Source organism: Hippoglossus stenolepis, chromosome 5 (genome assembly GCF_022539355.2).
Source record: "Hippoglossus stenolepis isolate QCI-W04-F060 chromosome 5, HSTE1.2, whole genome shotgun sequence".
Lineage (NCBI taxonomy): Eukaryota > Metazoa > Chordata > Actinopteri > Pleuronectiformes > Pleuronectidae > Hippoglossus > Hippoglossus stenolepis.
In genome coordinates this window covers 19427099-19447750 of record NC_061487.1, presented here as the reverse complement: position 1 = coordinate 19447750, position 20652 = coordinate 19427099, and the positions used below count along the sequence as shown (strand labels likewise).

Here is a 20652-nt window from a genome sequence, read left to right as displayed (position 1 = left end):
TGTTTGGCAGCATTTCAGATCTAACCTGATGCTGAAGGGAGTCTGATAAAACGGATTAGGCAATCTGCCGACTTTGGCGAATGGCAGCATCTGAAAACAGGCACTGCAGGTACACTCAAACACAGGTACACAGTGAGGGCAGGTGTTTTGTCGAGGTCTGCCTGCCTGCCAAGGAGGGTAAAAACTTTATGGATTTTCTGATGGCCCACTGGCTCACTGACTAGGTGGCATTTCTCCCAGTGTTGCCAATGGTCAGACGATTGTGACAGACGGGTCAATGAGTTTGTGAGTGAGAGAAAGAGACAGAGCAAGCGAGTGAGTGAGAGGGAAAGTCTGCCGCCCAGGATGAAAATAATGTACCCCGGTCATTTTTGTTAAATTACCATGTAGATAAGAATGCAGATTAGGGCCAATAGCCCCTGATACCTCTCTTAACAGACTCAAGAGGTTTATGTCAAGTGGGTTACGTGATGCTGCGTTCTTTTTTTTTTTAATACACAGAGAGATAGTAGAGGGTTGAAGTGAATGAAGGCTTCCATCCAGAACCTACACTGATTTCTTATCGAATTTGCCACAAGACAGATAAGAGCCTGCAGTTCAACCTTTAAAAAGTTTGCCTTAAAACATAAGCCATGGAAATACCCATAAAACAAGCTCAATTATGACTAAATGTCCTTGTATGTTATTAGCCCTGTGTCGGACTTAGAATCAATCAAAAACAATCCCAGCTTGGAAAGTCACTTTCAAGAGTGATTAGTGGCATAAAGTGAAAAGTGTTTCAGTGCAAACAAATAACACAGCATCACTGTGGTGACAAATACAAAAAAGGCTCAATATGATGAAAATCATCTCATATTTAATACTGGCTTTGAACTTATTACCTCCAGGATTTGTTGGTGTCTGGACACTGTTATGTCACAGAGCAGAAGGTGCCTTATTTATATAGCAGAGAAACTTTTTTCATTTCATTGCTGCCCATCTTGACCTTGACTCCATAGTAGAGGAGATATTATATTTCAATGGGAGCATTCCTGTGTAACTAGAGGATAATCTGGTGCTCTTAGGTTTTATTTCAGTCAAATTATTTGTTTTGGTTTGAGAGAGAACATGCACACTCTTGACCCACAATATATCCACTGCTGCTATCTCACTTTCAAGTTTTGGGCCACCGCTTTTATATCAGCCTGACACATAGATCACAGAATTTTTGAAAATTAAATCCAATTCTATTTGTAAAGTGCTAAATAACAACATACTTCATACAGCTCACAATAAAACAGAGTTTCACAAAGAGAGTTAGGTGTTGTTCATTATTTATCAGGAGAATGGATGACTGAAAACAAGGGAGGAACATCAAAGAGTGTGTTTAAGCAAAGCAAAGAAAAAAGACTTGTTTTGTTCATTTTCCTATAAAATGTCTTTTATTCTGTAGTATATGTTTTGGGTCATGTGTCAATGCATTCACTTAAATATATACAGAGTTTATCCATAAAGGGTGACTGCATTCTTGTATCATTCATATTTTAAGTAGCACTGATCCGGAAAATTAGCTTTATTTTAGTTCTCAAGGTGACAGCACAACAAGTACAGTATGTTTTTGTATTTATGAGTCCTTGAGTCTGTTCACTTTTCCTAGCTAATGTGTGTCTGACTTTCCCTTTGTCCTTCAAAATAAAGTTTGCATTAATGTTCACAGAAAAAAACAACCTTAGAATTAAACCACAACGCCTCAAACTGTGTTTGCCAATTACCTGTCCACTGAATAAATTTTGACTTTGGCTTGTTTTGATTCATTTCTTATCATAAGTCCTTTTCACAACAGCTGCAATTTTTTAATGAATGTTATTTAATATTTATCTCAGAATAACTCACTACTTTAAGGCCTGTACGTGCTTTAACGTTAATGTCCAATGGCCTATGGATTTGTCGAAAATGTTTTAGTTGTTTTGTTAGTTTTATTCAACAAAATGACGTCTCATTTTCATTATTAATTTACAGTTATTTTTTAAGTCTTCAATAGATTTCGAGGCTACAGCTGTGATCATCCGTGAACAGTTTCCAGGGTTACAAGTCTCTCTGCTCAGCAGTAGTACAAATGGACCCAAACTGTCTGTTTGAAAATACAGTCTTTTTTTCTAATCTAATACAATCCTTGCTGCTCTTCTTTTTTTTTTAATGTACCATAATTCATTTGTAGCCACTTTATCTCGATACAGGAAAAGTGGTACACAAAGTAACGTATAAAGCCATTTAGCTTCAAGTACTTTTAAAGCATAATCAGTGTAATACCAAGTTAAAATACAATCCACCAACTGCGGTACTAATCATCTTCTATATTTTGAAAAGTATAAAAGACACGGACAATCTGCAAACATGAGCAATACAATTCAAAAATAATCTAAATTAATCTCATTAAGTAACAGAGACTAACCAATATCTTTATACAAATCAGTGTTATCCCTATTGCCACTAATCCCCCTCCTTTGTCAAAATGCTTAGCTCCTGGAGCTCTTAGAGACCCAGCACACAGGTATTTTCTTTTATTTTGGTGGGTTTATTTCTTCTTAGGACAACACTGGTATGTCCCTGGCTCTGTTTGTATTTGGCAGAACAATTTACACCTCAATAAGTTGATGGTTGATTTTGATAATGTCACTAAAACACTATTCATAAAATGTACATAATAACATCACAATAATATCCATTAAAAATCAATATGTTTGCACAATTATTTATTATACATAATTTATTCAGTTAGAGCAGAAGCTCTAGTCTCTGGTAAAAATGATTAAAAAATGTGGAGGACAGCAGCAGTGGAATACTTTTTACTGTCAGCATGTTCAAAGCGCACTGATTAGCTGAAGATAAGAGGACCCCATGCTCTCATCTTCTTTATCCTCTAACCCACGGAGAGCTCAGGTCTTGTCTCCAAATTCACTCAACATTGTTTATGTTCCTACACTGACTACATTTTATAGCTCGATATTACATGTGCCTGAGGCTGTATTTCATTCAAGACCAAACCGGACCATTGATACATTTAAAATCCCTGTCTGGATTCCCACTGATAAGTCTACAGTGTCTCTCTCATGTTCCGAGCCACAGAGGGTTCTCTGCCCAAAGGAGTAAGTGCTGCATTGTACCGAAAGGCCTTCATTTAGAAGATTCAGCATCATCACCTCTTAGATATTAGCTGTTTTAATAGTTTCAGAAAAATCAAGCTACATGCAGTCTCCAACTACTATGTTTGTTTGTTTTGAGTCACGAAATGACTGTGTGTAAATCTTAATGGGTCAATTTGTCAGTGAAGATGTCAGTGACAAAGGATAAATATGTTTGTGGCATCTTGTATTTTATACTGTATAAGTATAGTTATTGTCAATACTGTTTGAGTTGTACTATGTGCAGGACATGACACTTGAACCAATTTTATCTTTGGGTGTTTAAGAGTAATTCAAAGTTTGAAATGTCTGCTTGTTTCTTTATTTTCTGTTTATTTCGTTGCCATGCTCGACACACTGTCTTTCAATGAATGGACGGGTCTTTGACTTTGTTGTTGTTCCTTGGTGCCACTGAAAACAAAGGTCTTCCCTCAAAGTTTCCCAGAGGTCTAAATAAAGGCCATGAATGAATCTCCCCCCCCCTCCTCTCCCCAGTCGTGTCTTTGAACTGCAATGCAGAGCCAGTGAGGCTGGCATCCACAACATTAGGAAAATAGAGAGAGGGAGTTCAGCAGAAAGAAAAGATGGATAGACTGAAGCAGAGTGGGAGACAGAGAGAGAGAGAGAGAGAGAGAGAGAGAGAGAGAGAGAGAGAGAGAGAGAGAGTGTGTGTGTGTGTGAGTGTGTGTCTGATCAAAAGGCTGTTTTTAAGGCAATCACAACCTTTGCAAAGAATTACAGGAATATGGTTTTAGTGAACATGAGGTGAATTGTATTTGAAGTTCTTTGAGCAAAACAAGTCATCCTTACTTTAATTATGAGAAACATTGTTTTTTTAAGTACAATTTCCACACTATCTCCATCTGATATGCAAAGGTAATCTAATATCGTATGTAGTAATTTCACCATTAGTTTTTTCTGTAAATGCTTCTATCATACTACATACTACAACTGCTGCCATCTTTAACTGCTATTTACTACATCCTGTGGTTGTACATTACATTACTTCCCATGAAGTATCTTTGCACTCTCGATCCATTTTTTGGTTTGCACTACTCTCATCCGATCCACCATGTGCCTTATTACTGCATACTATGTCGTACTGTGTACTATATGTTGCGTACTTATATGTAGATTGACAAAAAAGTTGACTTTGACTTGAATTTGAAATGAGATAACCACATCTACTATTATTTGGAGAGAGGTGGTCATACTCATGTTGGCTTTATACAAGAAATCAATTATACAGGTAATGGTCCAGAGCTATTAAAGCTACAGTGATCAGAGACTCACTAAATCTTGTGATCGCTGACAAAACTGTGGCCATTCAGACATTCTACAACTCGTCATTAATGATGAAAAAGACACTGAAACACCCATTTAGCAGATTATGATACACGGTCATAACCTGAAGCAGCATGCCATGAGGTATGACAGCAGGACAGCTGTGTGGGCCACTACTAAGCTGTCACTTTGACTTCAGCTGCAATTATTCAGGAGAAGTGCTGGATCACAACTCTCTGCCAAAGTGCACATGTTGGTTCTGTCTGTATTTGTTTACATGTGCAGCCAATGTGTGTTTATCAACGTCCCTCCACGTTAAACTCATTCACACACTGGTTGAGATCAAACACCCAGGGGTTTGACATTCTTCTCTTATGTCTCCCACCCGTCTTCACACTTTTTCATCAAAGGCCATCCCTTGATCTTTTGTCTGCTTAAATTAGAGACAGAAGTGAAATATGATTGGATGGCAGAGTACGAGCTTGAGGGGGAAGATAAGAGAAAACTGTAGGTCACACTTCTGGAGCACTGTAGGACAACTAACCGAAGGTGTCTAAAAGGACACAGAGAAGACAGCTCCAATTAATAATGGCACATTGCTACACATGAATCACTGGGCATTTAAAGGGTAAAGGTAACAAGGTTTAAAAACTTTTTTAAACTGCCTCTTACAATAACAAATGTAATCAACTCTTACAATGTTAGTCTGTTAAATGAAGCACATGAAATTTAAATGTGATTGTGAATAAAAACTATTTGTAATACTAGTATTAATCACACCACCAAACGACACACAGCAGCTCGCTAGCTAGCCAGGTAGCACAGGTTTGTAAATGGATGGGAGAGAATTAATCTCTCAGACTGCTTTTCAAACATTATATAAACAACACCAAAGCAAGATGGAAGCAGAACTACAAATATAGTAACACACTCTTCTTTTTATAAGTTGGTGGTACATCTATTTATCTCTTCAAATTCGACAACTGTTTAACGCACACTGCCTTCTATACCAGCCTATGGTATCAAGAAGCTTTGCTATAAACTGTGCGTGATGGAATAAAAAAAGGATATTCTATGCACTCATCACAATAGAATAAGCCACTATAAGTGTATATCAAGGCTTCGACACTGATTCTCTCTCTCTCTCTCGCTCTCTCTCTCTCGCTTAGAGCTGACCACTTGAGGTCAGATCACCCAAGATGCATGTACTGTATATACCAGGTATGAAATTGCTTGAGTGGGAAATAAAAAATACAAGTTGAGTTCAATTAATTGCAAACAGGTCAACTAAGTGGAAACAAACACACATTACATCACACCACATCTGAATTCAAAACACGTCCCAAATGGGCCCTACTAATTAAGATGCATTGTTTGTGCGTGTTTGTTCGTGATTATGCAAGCAAGGATGATGCATGGGGCAGGACATGACTATAGTATCTCAAAAGCCACAGATGGCATCCAGTCACAATAGAAAGAGACAGGGTATTGTGTTTGCCTTTTAGCAAGAAGTGATGCATCGACAGAGAAGAGAAAGGAGAGTGAAACAAAGTGGTGAATTGAAGTGAAAGAAGTGAGGAGGGCTGAGATGATGGAGTGTAATGACTCTCACACAGCCCGGTCTCCATCTCCCAAGACCTCTGGCTGTCTCTGCCCAGATGACATATGCACTAATTAACAGGGCCGAGCCTACTACTGGATGTGGGGAGAGTCCTTACCAATGCCCTTAAGGAATCATACAGATCACTAATATTGCTAACATGTGTTTACTCCCTTGTAAACAGCATCATACATTTGATAATATTATGGTATGTGTGCCCACTGTGCTCGCAATCGACTATACAAGCTTGGGATCATTTGACAGACATCCATTCCCTGGTTCTCCTGGGTTTCCTTCTGTTTGGCCGTAGTCCAGCCTGATAGCAGAAGCAAATGTTTCTCTTTCTCAATCCGAGCATCTGCTCGGAGAAAACTAATACTGCTTCATCTTTCTTCCCCTCCATATTTTATAGCACAGGTAAAGCAATTTATAATAGATGAGCAGAAAGAGGTAGCACATGTTAGTGCCTTTCGTGTGAATGACTCGCTCGTCTCTTTTTTTCCTCCTCCTTACGGAGTCTGTTTTCTTTGCTTCTGTCTCTTTCTGTCTACAGAGTGCTCATCTCAGTATGCTACAAAGATGTTGAATAAACAATATTTTCAAAAACCATTAAAATTCAACCGAAACTTAGCATCTTTTAAGAAGAGAACCAGCATCAAGCACAAGACAAAATTCATAAGATATTAAACATCACAGTTTCTGCATGTTTCAGTTAGCTAAATTCTCCACTCCAAATGGCAAAGTGGAGCTGGCCAATCAGTGTGTGAATGTATGAGTGATGGAGATGCACCACAAATATAGAAGCACTGTGCTTGCTTAATTTAACTGCAGGAGTGTCTGAAGGCTGGTGTTACATATTCTGCTGCCACAGAGCAAATAAATGAATGAAGTGAAATTGAGTTCTTGGCGTCTCCCAACGTCTTTTACCGCAGAGATGAAACGAAGGAAATCTGTCAAACAGCCAAGAATTTCAGCTGTCACCGTGTGAAAAATGTTAACTGTCAGAAAAATAATTACGTGAGAGGAGTGAGCAAGGAATTGACTGGCTACAGTAACTCCAGTATCTTACCAAAGATTCTGGTAAGCAGCCAGATGATGTGAAATTTGTTTCTTGTTCAAGAACTCCACTCACTGTGAGTCTTGTTTTACCAATGTTAATTTGTATGGTGCAAAGTGCAATCACTCAAATGTAAAGGATTTTTTCAGGACATAGTGCTCACTTCTTTAATATTTGTCTTCTTGCCAATGTCTGAGTATCATGTGAAATAAGTGTTGCAAATATTGTAATGACAATATGATAATATATATATGATAATATTCTAATGATAATGCTCCAAAATGATGTGTTTGATGCAGACTTCCCTCCCCGACACAACTGAGACATGAAGTGTAACAAATGAGAATGGGGAGTGGAAATCAGTCACAGTTTGTTACACAGCCCCAATCTCACGTTTGTTAGGTGTTCACTGGTGTATAGAGTGCAGACAGTCACTTAAGAGCAATGTACCAATATCTTATGCATGTTCCTTCCTCTCTGCTTAGGCTTGTTAGGTGTATGCTCTGCAGCTGAGCAATGGATCATAGCCAAATTTTTCAAATCTCATTTTTGAAGCCAACTGCTGAAATAGCAAGAACAACTTTTCTCTTATATGCAGCTTTGGCAGTTTGTGGGTATAGACCATATGTCACATACAGTGAGATCCAAAAGTCTGAGACCACTTTAGTATTCCTGAGAAAGTATCAGACTTAAGGATCCCACGGTATATTATGTTATTTATTTATGCTCATTTCTTTATGTACTAGTGCAGTGCCCGTTCTAAACTTGCCTGTTTGGAATGGGCTGTTTGAAGCTTTCTTTCTAAAACTGCAAAACCAGTTGTAGACTCAATACGTAGAACCTCAAAATGAAGAATCTATTTGCGTTGCTCTGAACACGGCCACTGTCATCAACCTGCAGTTGTCATAATCGACTACATCGCTTACATTGATGAGTCCCAAGCTGGTTGCCTGTTTATTCAAATTGTATTAATATTGAACATATCATAAGTCCAAATCACGTGTGTGAAGCCGATACAATGTACAGTTCTTGAGAAATGCCAACCACATACAGACAGAAAGAGATTTCTCGGATAAGTAGATGAATGACCTTTCACTCACACTTTGAAATTAATCCAAAATGCATGTTAAAAAACATTTAATTTAGTATATTTACATCAAAATATCCAAGTATGCACCCTTCTTCCATCAGTGAAATATGTTCAAATGCACTGCAGCCATCTTTGTCTCACTCTGCCATCACTGCATACAGCAAGTCAACCATGAAACATCGCTGTTACAAGTGAACATGTCATGAGGACACATCTGGCTATGGGCAAAACTAATATAAACACAGTGTGTTCCCATTTGTGTCTATCACAGTCATCATCTACCCAAATTTGTTGGAGAATGAACAGTCTGAGCCCTTTTGGTAATCACATCCAACAGCTGAGCTCACTTTTAACAGAATCTGTTTGATATGGGGTATTATCTATTAAATACCATGAACAAGACACTCTCTTTAATCTTAGCTGTAGGAACTGTGCGTCTACGCACAGCACTTTCTACTCCATCTCCAAATCCCATCACATAAAATGAACACGCTACAGAAGGGTTTACATCTGAACTATTACCATCCTACACCCCTGGGACAAGGTGGGGAGAACAGCATTGATTCAATTAACTTGGATTAATGGGCTGCAATCCAGATTCAGACACCTTGAAAGACAATGCGTGAACACACAGTACACACTCTATTCACACGGAAAATGCTTAGGCTGGAGTTTCCCTTGTTAAGTACAATGGTGCCCAATTCATGTTGTCCATTTGATAGTGAGTTTAATTTACGTTGACATGGCTTGTTGCCAAGAAAATTAGAGCAGAAAGCAAAGGTGTATGTGCATAATCTGTTGCAGTCGCAGTTAAATAAATCTCAGTGACAAAAAGTGGTTTTAATGTCTTACAAGAAAATGCAAAATGATTGAGAAAAAAAATTGAACTGCTGATACTCCACAAAATGTATGAAAAGGTATATTCTATGGCAAAGTTTAGTCTAGTACTATTTTATAGCCTGTCAATTTTGTCAATAATACACACTTGGTTAACAGCCCACAGGTTGAGAATTTACTTATGGTGGTAGGTAGCATGCAGAGGGTTATTTTCTGTTGCTACAGTCCACAAATGTCCCCTACTCCTCACATACCTCTAACAAAAAAATCCCTCTAACCACCACGTGGGGGCAGTATATATGTCTTCTCAAGCTCAGGTCCTCTGTCAGATTTGGATGGTTCTGGGATCTTAACTGTTCCTTGGTGTTCACTCTCCTGGAAAGACACTCCAGATGTTGTGCCAGGAATCTGCTGGAAGCCTCTCTCAGTTCAGGAGTCACAGCCCCTAATGTTCCTTTTACCACAGGGACCCCTTTGTTGTAAAGTTCCAGGCACTTCTAGACACTCCAGATGTTGGACAGGTTGGTCTGTGTTGTCTTAAGAGGGTTGGATAATTGCGCTGGTGACTAGGAGCTGGTGCTTTGACCCTTTGGTGGCTGGCTCCTGCTGATCTTTCTCAACTTAGCTTCTATGACGTCTGAGAGGAGCTTCCATGTGTAGAGGGGGTAGGTTATCGACTGGTAGATGAAAGTGCTAGTTCTTCATGATCAGAATTGTCCTGTCCTGTGTTAGCAAGTGGAGGTGAATGTTGTTCTCAGCGCTCTCATTCTTGCTGCCAGGAGAACAAGGAGCTATTAGCTTCTTCTGCCAGTAGTAGTGGGTCAGGTCATGTCTGGGTGGGTCTGTCCTTGTACTATTTAACTTCATTGGTTTCAATGATAGTGGTAGTAGAGCACTGAATACAGGTGCAAGTATTTCTTCCCAAGTCGGAGTTGCCTGTGTTTGAGTCTGGCCACAACTTCGCATTTATCTATATAGATGTATGTGTATATAGAGAAAGAGAACTGCAGTCAAAGAGGGGCAGAGGGAGTGTATTAGTGAGAGTGTACATCAGGGACAGAGATTATAAATGTGTAGTTCTAACAGCTTTAAATTGAGCAACTTTAAATGCTGAGACTCAGAGGAACCTTATCTTTTATCTGCAGAGAACCCTGACCTGAATCTGTAAAGAGGTACCAGGCTGTATTCACCGGTCAGTAGCCACTGGCAGCCACTTCAAATTCAGCATTTGGCCTCATTTGTACGGCCAACTTTCCCTCACTGGCACAGAGTGATCGCAGGTTTAAACACTCCTTAATGAATCACTACAAGGAATGTGGCCTTATGATCACCATCTACTTAACTGTTACACACAGTACCACAACCATAAATACAACTATATGTGTTACGTTTATGCAATGGCACTGGTGGAAAAGTGATCTCATTATTTACATAAGATTCGAGACATTAAAAGAAAATTAATGAAGACAAGAATACTAACTCCAAAATGCTCACACACTGTGCAGTACGCATCACACAGTACTTAGCTATATGTGCTGATATAAATATCTTTTTAGCAGCTCCTTCTGCCACTTTCTTTATCCTAAAGTCGTATGGTTTACTTTTTTTTGTTAAGGAGTATAGTTATAAATGAGACATGCTTTGACCTGCAATGAGAAATACTGTTCTCCAAGAGCAGCATGTTACCCCCTTAATAAGCAATGAGCATAATATGAGAACCATCAATTTCTCTACCGTGTTATATTGTGAAACAGGTGCATTGCTGCAACCCAAAGTATCTATCCAGCACACAGGTGAAGCACAACACTGTCTTCAGTCCAAACAACTCTATAAACTGTAGTAAGACATATATTTTGCCTCTCAGTCCTTCTTAACTTTAGCTTCTGTTTTCCTTTAATTTGCATATCATTAGTCAGTTACTCTCAGGGTGTGCCAAGGAGCCGTGCACGCTGGTTGGCAAGGAAACTTGCAAACTGGTGAATGTGTTGTTGGTTGAAGCTTTCAGAGCATGTCAATTTCTTTAACAGCTATTGAGTATGAGAGACCTGTCACTATACCAACCAATTGCCGCCTTCATTGTCAAAGGAAAAATCATTAATAGTTCTAATGTTTCATTTTCTAAATGTGTTAATCTGTTAAAAACTACACTCAATAAACAACAAGACCCCTCTTTTTGCACAGCTCTAAACAAGGGAATGATGAAATGGTAACAGGTAGATTTCACTCTGTAAGGCTGACAAGATTGTATCTCCCTGGTGATTGTATCTCCCTGCTGTAAATTGAGAAGAGGACAAGGGGGTGTGACCGTACCTTAGAGAAGCCAGGCATCTTTGTAGCCCAACAGTGTCACTAATATTAAACAACTAAAACAGAATCAGAGGTCAAACTCATAACAATGTATTATCCATCAGTAATGGCATGAGCTGCATCAAAATGCAAATGCAAAACAATAAAGAATACTGGGACGTGAAAAACATTCACAAATTACATTGTCACAACACATTCACACATATTACACACAAGTGTGATTGCTCAGCCGTTACCCACACTGGTGAGAGGGACCCACTTAAATAATCAATCTCATCTATAATTACTGAAGTTCACACACAATTCTGCTTGCACATTTCAACTGAATATACTATGTAATAGTATGCTGACTACAAACACCATGGGGACATGCCAAGTGAAGTCTAGTCCAGCTGCTCCTCTGTTACTCCCAGAGATTTACTTCAGAAGTGACTCCGATTATGTATTGTACTGTAGTCCATTAAACATGTGTATCTGTTGTTTTGCCCGCTCTTGTTGATTTGAATAGGGTGGACAAAATAATTAGGCACAACCAACAACATAATGCAATGTCATTCAGCAGCACCACAGACTACATCCTCAATTATGATATCACCTTCATGAGGGTAGAAGCTATTTCAGGACTTTTGTATTTGCCTGCATTAGTTTTATCTATTTATTACAAACTAGTGAAGTGCCTGATATAAACATGCTTGGTTAGTATGGTCTGCTTGCTTGGCCTGTGGTAATGCTAGTTTCAGCCTTCTTTCTGAAACTGTAATAGTGACCCGTAGTAATTGAGCCGCAGCAAGTCAAGACCGACTGCAGGAATTAAACTGCAGAATCCTGAAGCTGTGCCACTGCTGCTGCACAACAAGCTGTTCACCAGTGTATTTAAAGCCCAGTGAAGCTCAACTCAGTTCACAGAACTCCAAACTGGAAAATCGGTGGTCGTTGTTGTGATCGACAACATCAATTACCTTGATGAGTCCCAGCCACCGATGTTACAGAGAACTCTTTGCCTGTTTATTCAAAGTTGTTAATATTGAACGCACGGTGTCTCCAAATCACACCAAACATCTCAACTATACACATTTCAGGTGTGAGGCAGATAAAATTAATGGAGCCACATTCAGAAAGACAAAAAGACAAACCTCTTCTCCATTATTGTTGATAGGCGAGACAGAATATGCCAAGATGTATAGTTTGTAAGTCACCGGGGAGATATGAACCCTCATAAAGACACAGACACACAAACATAATATCATGTAGATCACTGTAATATAAAACCCAATGATGACAAAAAGGTGTAATACGTTTATGGTAAAGCTTGCTGAAAAAGACAAAGAAGTGGATGGAGACAAGGGAGAAGAAGATGATGAAGATTATCACTAGAAGTGTGTAAATTGCCATGGGGCCCATTAGCAGCAAGGCAGAGGCTACAGTATGACTGTACTGATATATAGTGACTAAAAGGATCATATTCAAAGGCTCCTCTAGAGTTCTTGCCACCGCCACACTGCATAGACAGAGAGTGACAGCTGAAGTCTCATAAAATACTGCTCAATTAGATGATTTCATCTCTTGGTGGAGGCCACACAAGTCGCCCAATGCCTAAAAAAAGAAACCAAAGATTAAAATCTGGTGTCCTCTCCTTTCTAGTTATATTACATTGGAAAGAGGTGTTCCCCCTGCACAAACACAATGAGTATCTAGCCCAGACCTTTAAAAAAGAAAGCTCAGTCTCATTGGGTTGATATTAATGTCTATCTATTCCCAGGTTTCTCTCAGGCTAGACAGAGATAAAGACATGGTGGAAAACAAAGACAGGAAAACAACAGAAGAAGGGAATAATAGAGAGGGAGAGAAGAAAAGTAGAAGCTATATAATAGAGTTAACTCAAAAGGTGAGTGGATCAATAAAGCAATCACTGAGGTAAATGAGAATTGCCTATCCTCTCAGAAACATTAATTGTTTCATCATATAATTGACTAGTACTCAACTCCACTGTACCCACAATAGCATATATTCTATTACATTGCGATCACAACGTATTTTCCTAATTCACCAATATAAGACTGTTATATCACCTACAAGAGGCTTACTGGAGTTAGAAATAACGACATTGCTTTAGCCGCCATGCTTATGGAAATGATACTTCTTACACTTCTCTACTATCTTTCGGGCAGGAGCTGATTGACAGATGATGGAAGAGCTAAGGAGAAATGAATGAATTGGTAGTTATGATGAGAGAAGGCGAAGCAGTGTTACACTGGGTCAAATCTCTCTCAATCACTGTCGCTCTCCTTGATAGGCGTCGTGGGCAGATGGCGATAGGAATATGCAAGCCACGTCTTGTGCCCATGCAGCCACAGTGAATGAAGATATAAATAGCAACATTGGGACGTGAGAGGCTTTCCAGAGAGATGCCTACCTATCCCGGATTCAACATTGCACATGTCAATCTCTGCTCGTGAGTGTATTTGGAGGAACTGTCAAATCACTGTTGCGTGTAAGACCTGAATCAGGTGCAGGGGAAAAACCCATGAAGTGTGGATGAAAGACAGCGGAGAGGGTGACAAGCAAGAGGAGGCAGAGAAGGAGGAAAAAGGAAAAGGTAATTAAATTAGGGAGATTCTCAGTCATCCAGGTCATGGTATATCCAAGTGCTAAAAAACAGGTCAACTCAACTTGGTTGAATCCAGGTGCGATTGTTGAAAAAAAAATGATCCATTCCGGGTTTTACCGCAGAACTTTATCAACCAACAACTGAGGAAAGTAAACAGAAAGAAGTGTCAGTGTTGCTTCAATAACAACAGCGTTCCTATATATAATATGTACAGGGCACTCAGGGTACCGTCGATGGTTAAGTCAGTAAGTCAGTCGGGCATACGTATCTGAAGATACTAGTCACTTCTGTGTTGGTTCAGATTACGCAGGGTTGTGGTTTCGCGGTTACAGTTTTGGTTTGAGAATAGTTACAACCCTAATGACAAAAGAGCTAATTTTGTGTTAAATCATATGTCAATTTTATCATATATTGGGGCCATGTCCTTGGATGTAAGTTACAGAGGCTTCCATCATCTCTGTCCATCTTCGTTATTTTTTGCCATATGGTTATGGGTAAAAAACTGTAAACATCTGACTCGGGGGTGTTTCTTGAGGACTCCACTGTACTTTAGTGGCTATTATCCATGGACACTGTTTTATATGATTCTTGCAGAGATGGTAAAACAGGTTAACGGTATTTGACTGTGTTGAAGGAACCTGCAAAGTACATATTTCTGGTCTCTAAGACTTTTCACAACGAAACCATTCCATTGCAACACTTTTAGGTATAAGCTCATTGTTTAGTCTTGGCTTGTTGGAGTCCTGCTTATGTTCAGAATTACAGAGTGTGTGTTCACACTCCTCCGTGGTTGTTTGTGTTGCCTTCATGCAAATTTCATACCTACGTCCGTGCCATGTGGAAAAACACAACGCATAATTAAAATGATGAAAAATACAGCAGTGAAATGAAATAAATGATGGAGCATGATCTGAAAAATTAGACGTCACACAATATTGCACTATACTGTATGCCACCCAGCCCTAAAGTAAAATATAACCAGTGTCCTCCTCTGAAAAACTGAAAGTGTAACAATCAGGAACAGCTCTTGGCAACTGCAGACATACAATGGGATGCCCACAACTGTGGCCCCTGGAGACTGCTAAACACAGGTACACAATGCTGGCAGCCAGACTGAGGAAACACTCTAGAGAATCACAAGACAAAACGATAAACACTGATCTCATAAAAACAATGAAGAGCGCAAAACAGCTGAGGTGCAGTACTATGACGAGACCATGCAAAAGACGAAACTGAGCAGATTTAGAAGCTCATATGGAAGAAACAATAATCATATACCATCAGTGAGTAATAGTTCTGAAAGCAGACCACTCCAGTATCCAAGAGCAGGAGCCATTCACCGTCATAGCAGCAGACTCAACAAGTTGATACCACGAGGGCTTGAGTCAATTAACAGCTACTCCTCAATGAAACAGTTCCGTCTGTCTAATGCAATCTTCCGCCAAGAAGAAAGTTATAAAAACATGTCTGGAGTCTGCACACAATTGGCTAAGAAGCCCCATTCTGCCTGAAAAATTAACACTGCAGCCACAAGTATGCCAATTTTGTTCAATTTTGCCACTCCATGGCATTTTCTAAATATGTTCATTATTATCCATCAAAGTTTCAAAGCTTTGCAATGAAAGACAGGAGAGTGGCTTGATATTAAAGGGATAGTTCACCAAAATGAAAATTCACTCGTTATCTTCTCACCACTATGCCGATGGAGGGGTGGGTGAAGTGTTCGAGTCCACAAAACACTTCTGGAGTATCAGGGGTAAATTTTGCTGCAGCAGAATCCAATACAATTGAAGTCAATTGTGAGACTTTCTTTGGACGTCATAAAACAGAAAAATCATAACATGCCTCCATACTGCTCATATATTGTATTCAATTGTATTGGATTCTGCAATAAAAAGCATTTACACACACACACAAAATGGAGCAATTCAGGGATTGGGTACCTTGCTCAAGGGCAAATCAGTTGTGGATGTTGGTGGATAAGGAAGTACAGTTTATTCAATCCTCCTGCCACATGTTTTGAAAAAGTCCAGAGAACTAAAACCAAAGACCTGTTTTCCCAGAGCCACCTCTTATTGTAAATTAGCAATAATTCCTAAAGGTTGATGATGTGCCGTTTCTGTGTTCACAACTTGTCTCCACTACCCTGAGTTAAACCTTTCATTATCTTTTTTTAATTCAGAAATAGACCAAATTGATTCAACAAGTCCCTCTGTTCAAACTTTCCTCAGGCATTACAGAAACCATTTACCGACTGGTGAGTGACTGTTGCAGTGAACAAACCTGGCAGCTGCAGTTTTTATTACAGCTCAGAAAATATAAAAAGGGACGAAAAGAAATAATTAACAAATCAAATAAACATTTACAGTAGGCTGTGATGATAATAGGACTTATATGAGACCAAGATATGAGAATAGTCCTTCCAGCTGTTAAACGGCTGGATCATCACACTTTGCCAACATGGTTTCATTTTCAAAGTAGCCTGAAAAATTGCCGTGGGCAATATGGCAATATGTTTCGTAAAATGATAGAAATTAGTTTGCCGATACTGAAACGTTTCTATTGGTGAATCTCTCTTTAATATATCTAGTTATATTGGATCATTATGGGGCTGCTTTACATGAATGGGCAGGGCTACTTAACTACAATATTTATACAGTTTAATGCATCAATGTGAAGAAGTAACACAATTTGTAAAAAATTTAGTTTTATTCTAATTTGGCTATTTTTAATATACATTGTGATATACAGTAAACTGCTTATGACACATTTTCACAAAATGAAAATGTTTTTGCTCTTACACATTTAAAAACAAACAATTATTTTACATTATTTGTCACACATCAAACATTCTAAAGTAATTGTCCTATACACAATGAAATCAGTTCATTGTGTGCAGGATCAACCATGTACATCCTAGAAAAGGCATTTTTAGTACTGAATTCTTAGTTGTGCACAACCATACCCACCAACCAATCTATCCATCGACCAAACAGGGTCAGGCCTACCAGCAGGACAGATAAACTAGTTATTGACCGCACGCTCCCACTCTACTTGCTAAGTCAGAGAATGAACATGGATTGAATACAGGAAAGCCTAAAACTGGCAAACTGATCCAGTTTATCTGGAGCTTCAACAATAGCATAATGATGTGGAACTGCAAAGCATGTGCTGAAACAGAATGGCTTTACTCAACTGTCAGTAACAGTAGTTATTTATTATATTTATGCCTTGTTTTGTTTTAGCACTTCTCAGATGAGCTTAATTTTCTGATTAGTACTTAGAGTAATTAGAGGGTAAAGGCCTGTAAAACTTCAAAGCTGTAGCTTTAACCTGCTTGCTTCCGTAGTAATTATTTACTAGACAATTAAATATGTACAAAGATGAGCTAAAGTTCCATTTAACATTTAACTTGATTTCAGGCTCTCTGTAACTGTCTAATCAGTCAGATCTTCAGGCAAAAATTCTGTGCACACAGTTGTGTTGCTGATGGAGGTCATTTAAACATTCATCCGTCCATTAGCTACACCACTATGAGGGTTATGGGGGGCTGGAGCCAATCCCAGCTGAAAGTGGCTGAGTGGAAGGGTACACCCTGGGCTATCACAGGGCTGACACACACAGACAAAAAACCTGCACAATCACATTCACAACAACGCACAAATTAGCGTCTCCAATTATAAGACTTTGCATGTCTTTGGATTGTGAAGATGGAGTACACAGACAAAGCCCACAATTCTAAATCAGCATCCAGAGAGTATTTGCCAGCTAGATAGAGAATCAAGCATCAAGGTCAGCGTCCTGAATGAAACATGAAGCATCCATGAGTAAAATGGCTCCTGAAAATAAACTGGGCTAAGTATATCTCATAACAGCAAGATAAGAGAATAAGGGGGTGCAGGGGGTACCTTAGAAAAGAAAAAACCCTACCTGGGAACATGGTAAGGCAAAAGAGGCGGCGGGGGGAAAACAGTTGCAAGTCGAGAAGGCACAAGAGTAGTCCTTTCAACTATAAGGTTTAATCAACTGGAAAAACACATTCAGAGTTCAGCACTTAGTATGATGCAAGCCGTAAAGGTAAGCATGTGAGTAAAAATGCACAAAGTAAAGGCTGGATACTACAAGTCATTGATTTTTGTCTCACAACCAGACAAACAAATGGTTCTCCAAACAGTAAGGATACTTTACAGAACCCACAAACCAATATGTGTATACTTGGTTGAAGATGGCACATACTGGCGTGATATTTTTTTCATTTCCATATATTTCTTCATTTTACAGCAAAACCATCATCCCATTGTTATAGTTCTGACAGCAAAACATATTCTGTAAATGAATATAGGGAGCATGGCATCAAGGAGAATAAGATCAAATGTAGGTAGAGAGAAGTGGGTAGACTTTGTATATCAGCATCTCCTGCTCCCTTTGAATGACACCTATTAGCAGTATTTGGAAGATGCCTTTTTTTGCTGCAAACATTGAAAGTGAGTTATGGTGGAGTTGGATAAGAAAAATGGCAACGGATACCCATCATCTGAAAAAACAACCATCTTTGCAAATAATCTGCTTAGCAGTCTGGATGAACAAATGGTAGAATCAAGTGCTAATGCAACTTTCATATCTCCTGTTCCACAGTACACAGGACTAAGTTAAAGTTACACAGAGGACTGAGCAATACTGTTATGTAATAAAACACCTTGCTCGTGTCTAAACCACAGCAATATCCTTCCCATTTCCCCATCATTAACTTTTGGATATACCTAGTCACAGGGATTCCTCTTAACAAAAAATTAATGATCCAGTAATCAAAACTTTCTCAATGTCCAACTTTTCGCAGCACTTGACTGTGGTTTATTCTACTTCACCTACCTCACTGGAAACTAAGAAAAATACACCAAACAAGAGCCAGGTTTTATCTTTGAGATCTCCATTACATTGATGTTGTAAATAAAAAAGTCCTCTAAACCAAATTGTTGGTGGGAATAGTGGGATATTGAGCTCATAGATGAGTCTAAACTCAACCCATCGATTTTCTCCTCCTCGCAGCTGTAGCCAAAGTCATGCTCTATCCTTTAAGACTGTTCCTATCACTTACGTAGTTCCTCTGCTCCAGCTGTCGTTTTGTGGCCCTCAGGTGGAAGACTAAATGATACAGAAATGCCTCTGTACCTGCAGTCATTGCAGTATTATACAAGGCTAACACGAGTTGATGAATGGCACTATGGGCTGTGTTTGTGTTTTTTTTTTAACTCTATAATGCTGCAAAAAAACGTATCCCCACAAATTAGCTAGCAAAAACAGTGGCCATTCGAGATAACCCGCCAGGATTTGAAATAGGAGGTGTGAGGATTAAGCCATTTTAGACTTGCGCCTCCCTTCTGTCCTGCTGAAAGGGTAAAGTGTTGCCTGGTGTGATCTTTGCATGGTGCTCTGCATTCTCCTGATCCTGGCTTGAAACACAGCAGGAGATGTGTAATCCTACTTCAGGCGGACTATTCTAGTGTAATCTCCTTCTTACTCAGAGTACACAAAAGTCACTTTTGAGTACTCCATAAAAGATTCAAACTGTCAGAGTTTGGCCATCTGTCATCTGCTTCTGTTTGTCTGTCAAACTTTCAGGCTGTCTCTCTGTTTGTCTCTTTATCTATCATTGTGTCACACTCTTCAAGTTCTTGGCTGTCATATATCAAACCATCGTGATGCCTTGAAAGTGAAACTAATGATCTGTTGAGTATCTTTAAATTATGTAAGCACATTAAAGGGAAGTCCGGTGGTAATAGGATTAGGATTTACGAGGTGTGTGTGTGTGTGTGTTATGTGTGTGCATGCATACTTACGAACGTGTGCGTTAAAGGGCATGCTTGTGTGCTCATGTATACATTAGGATTTTGTGTCTATATGGTGTAAGCTTGACATGGACTTGAAGATGTGTGTGTGTACATGTCTTTCTATGGTTGGGTTGGGCTAGAATTAGTTAAATAGTTAGAACAGGGGTCTAGGTGGGAATGCATTTTGACAGTAAGTGTCCTCACAACTGCAGAAAGACAAGAATGGGTGTGTGTGCGCTCAAGTGTGTGCGTGTGTGTGTGTGTGAGCCTGACTGAAAACCGTTTTTGTTCACAGACAGTGATTGTGCAGCACCTTTGGGGAATTCTCTGCTTTCTTTTCAACTGCTCTCCTTTTATGTCCTGTCTTTATTTCTGGCATGCAGTGCTGGAGCTTCACTAGGATACAATGGGTCATTTCAGCCAAGTAGCCAACAACAATGAGGTAATCAACAATAACAAACAGACGGTCACTTGCTTTCACCATCAGCATCTGGAGAAAGAATCCGAAATGAATTCAAAATGAGCCACAGACTGAGGACGTCAGCACAAGTTTGCAGTGAGTTGTTGTAAAGACTTGATCTGCATTTCACTATATCATTAGCAGAGGATGTCAACAGTGAAAATATGAGAGCAGGAGAGGGGTTGGTTGACACACAGGGACATTAGTAATAAAAAGCTTAATGCTGTGCTGTGGTACCTCTCTAATAGTGTGACCTTATGTGTGTGCTACTGTGCTACAGGGAGAGAGATGTGGTTAGAGATATGTTGAAATGCTTCATTTGATTCTCCAGCCAACGATGGGTAAAATGTTTCTTCTTCTCTGCCTGTATGTGTGTGTAGTTCCACACCATGTCTGTTCAAGATCATTAAAACATGTGAC

The 20652-nt window shown here is 39.3% G+C and overlaps 1 protein-coding gene across 5 annotated transcripts in view; it reads right to left on the bottom strand.

The window, feature by feature from the left end:
* Positions 1–20652, bottom strand: part of shank3a (SH3 and multiple ankyrin repeat domains 3a) — a 150712-nt gene that overhangs the window by 104885 nt on the left and 25175 nt on the right. The gene's annotated exons all lie outside the window — the stretch shown is intronic.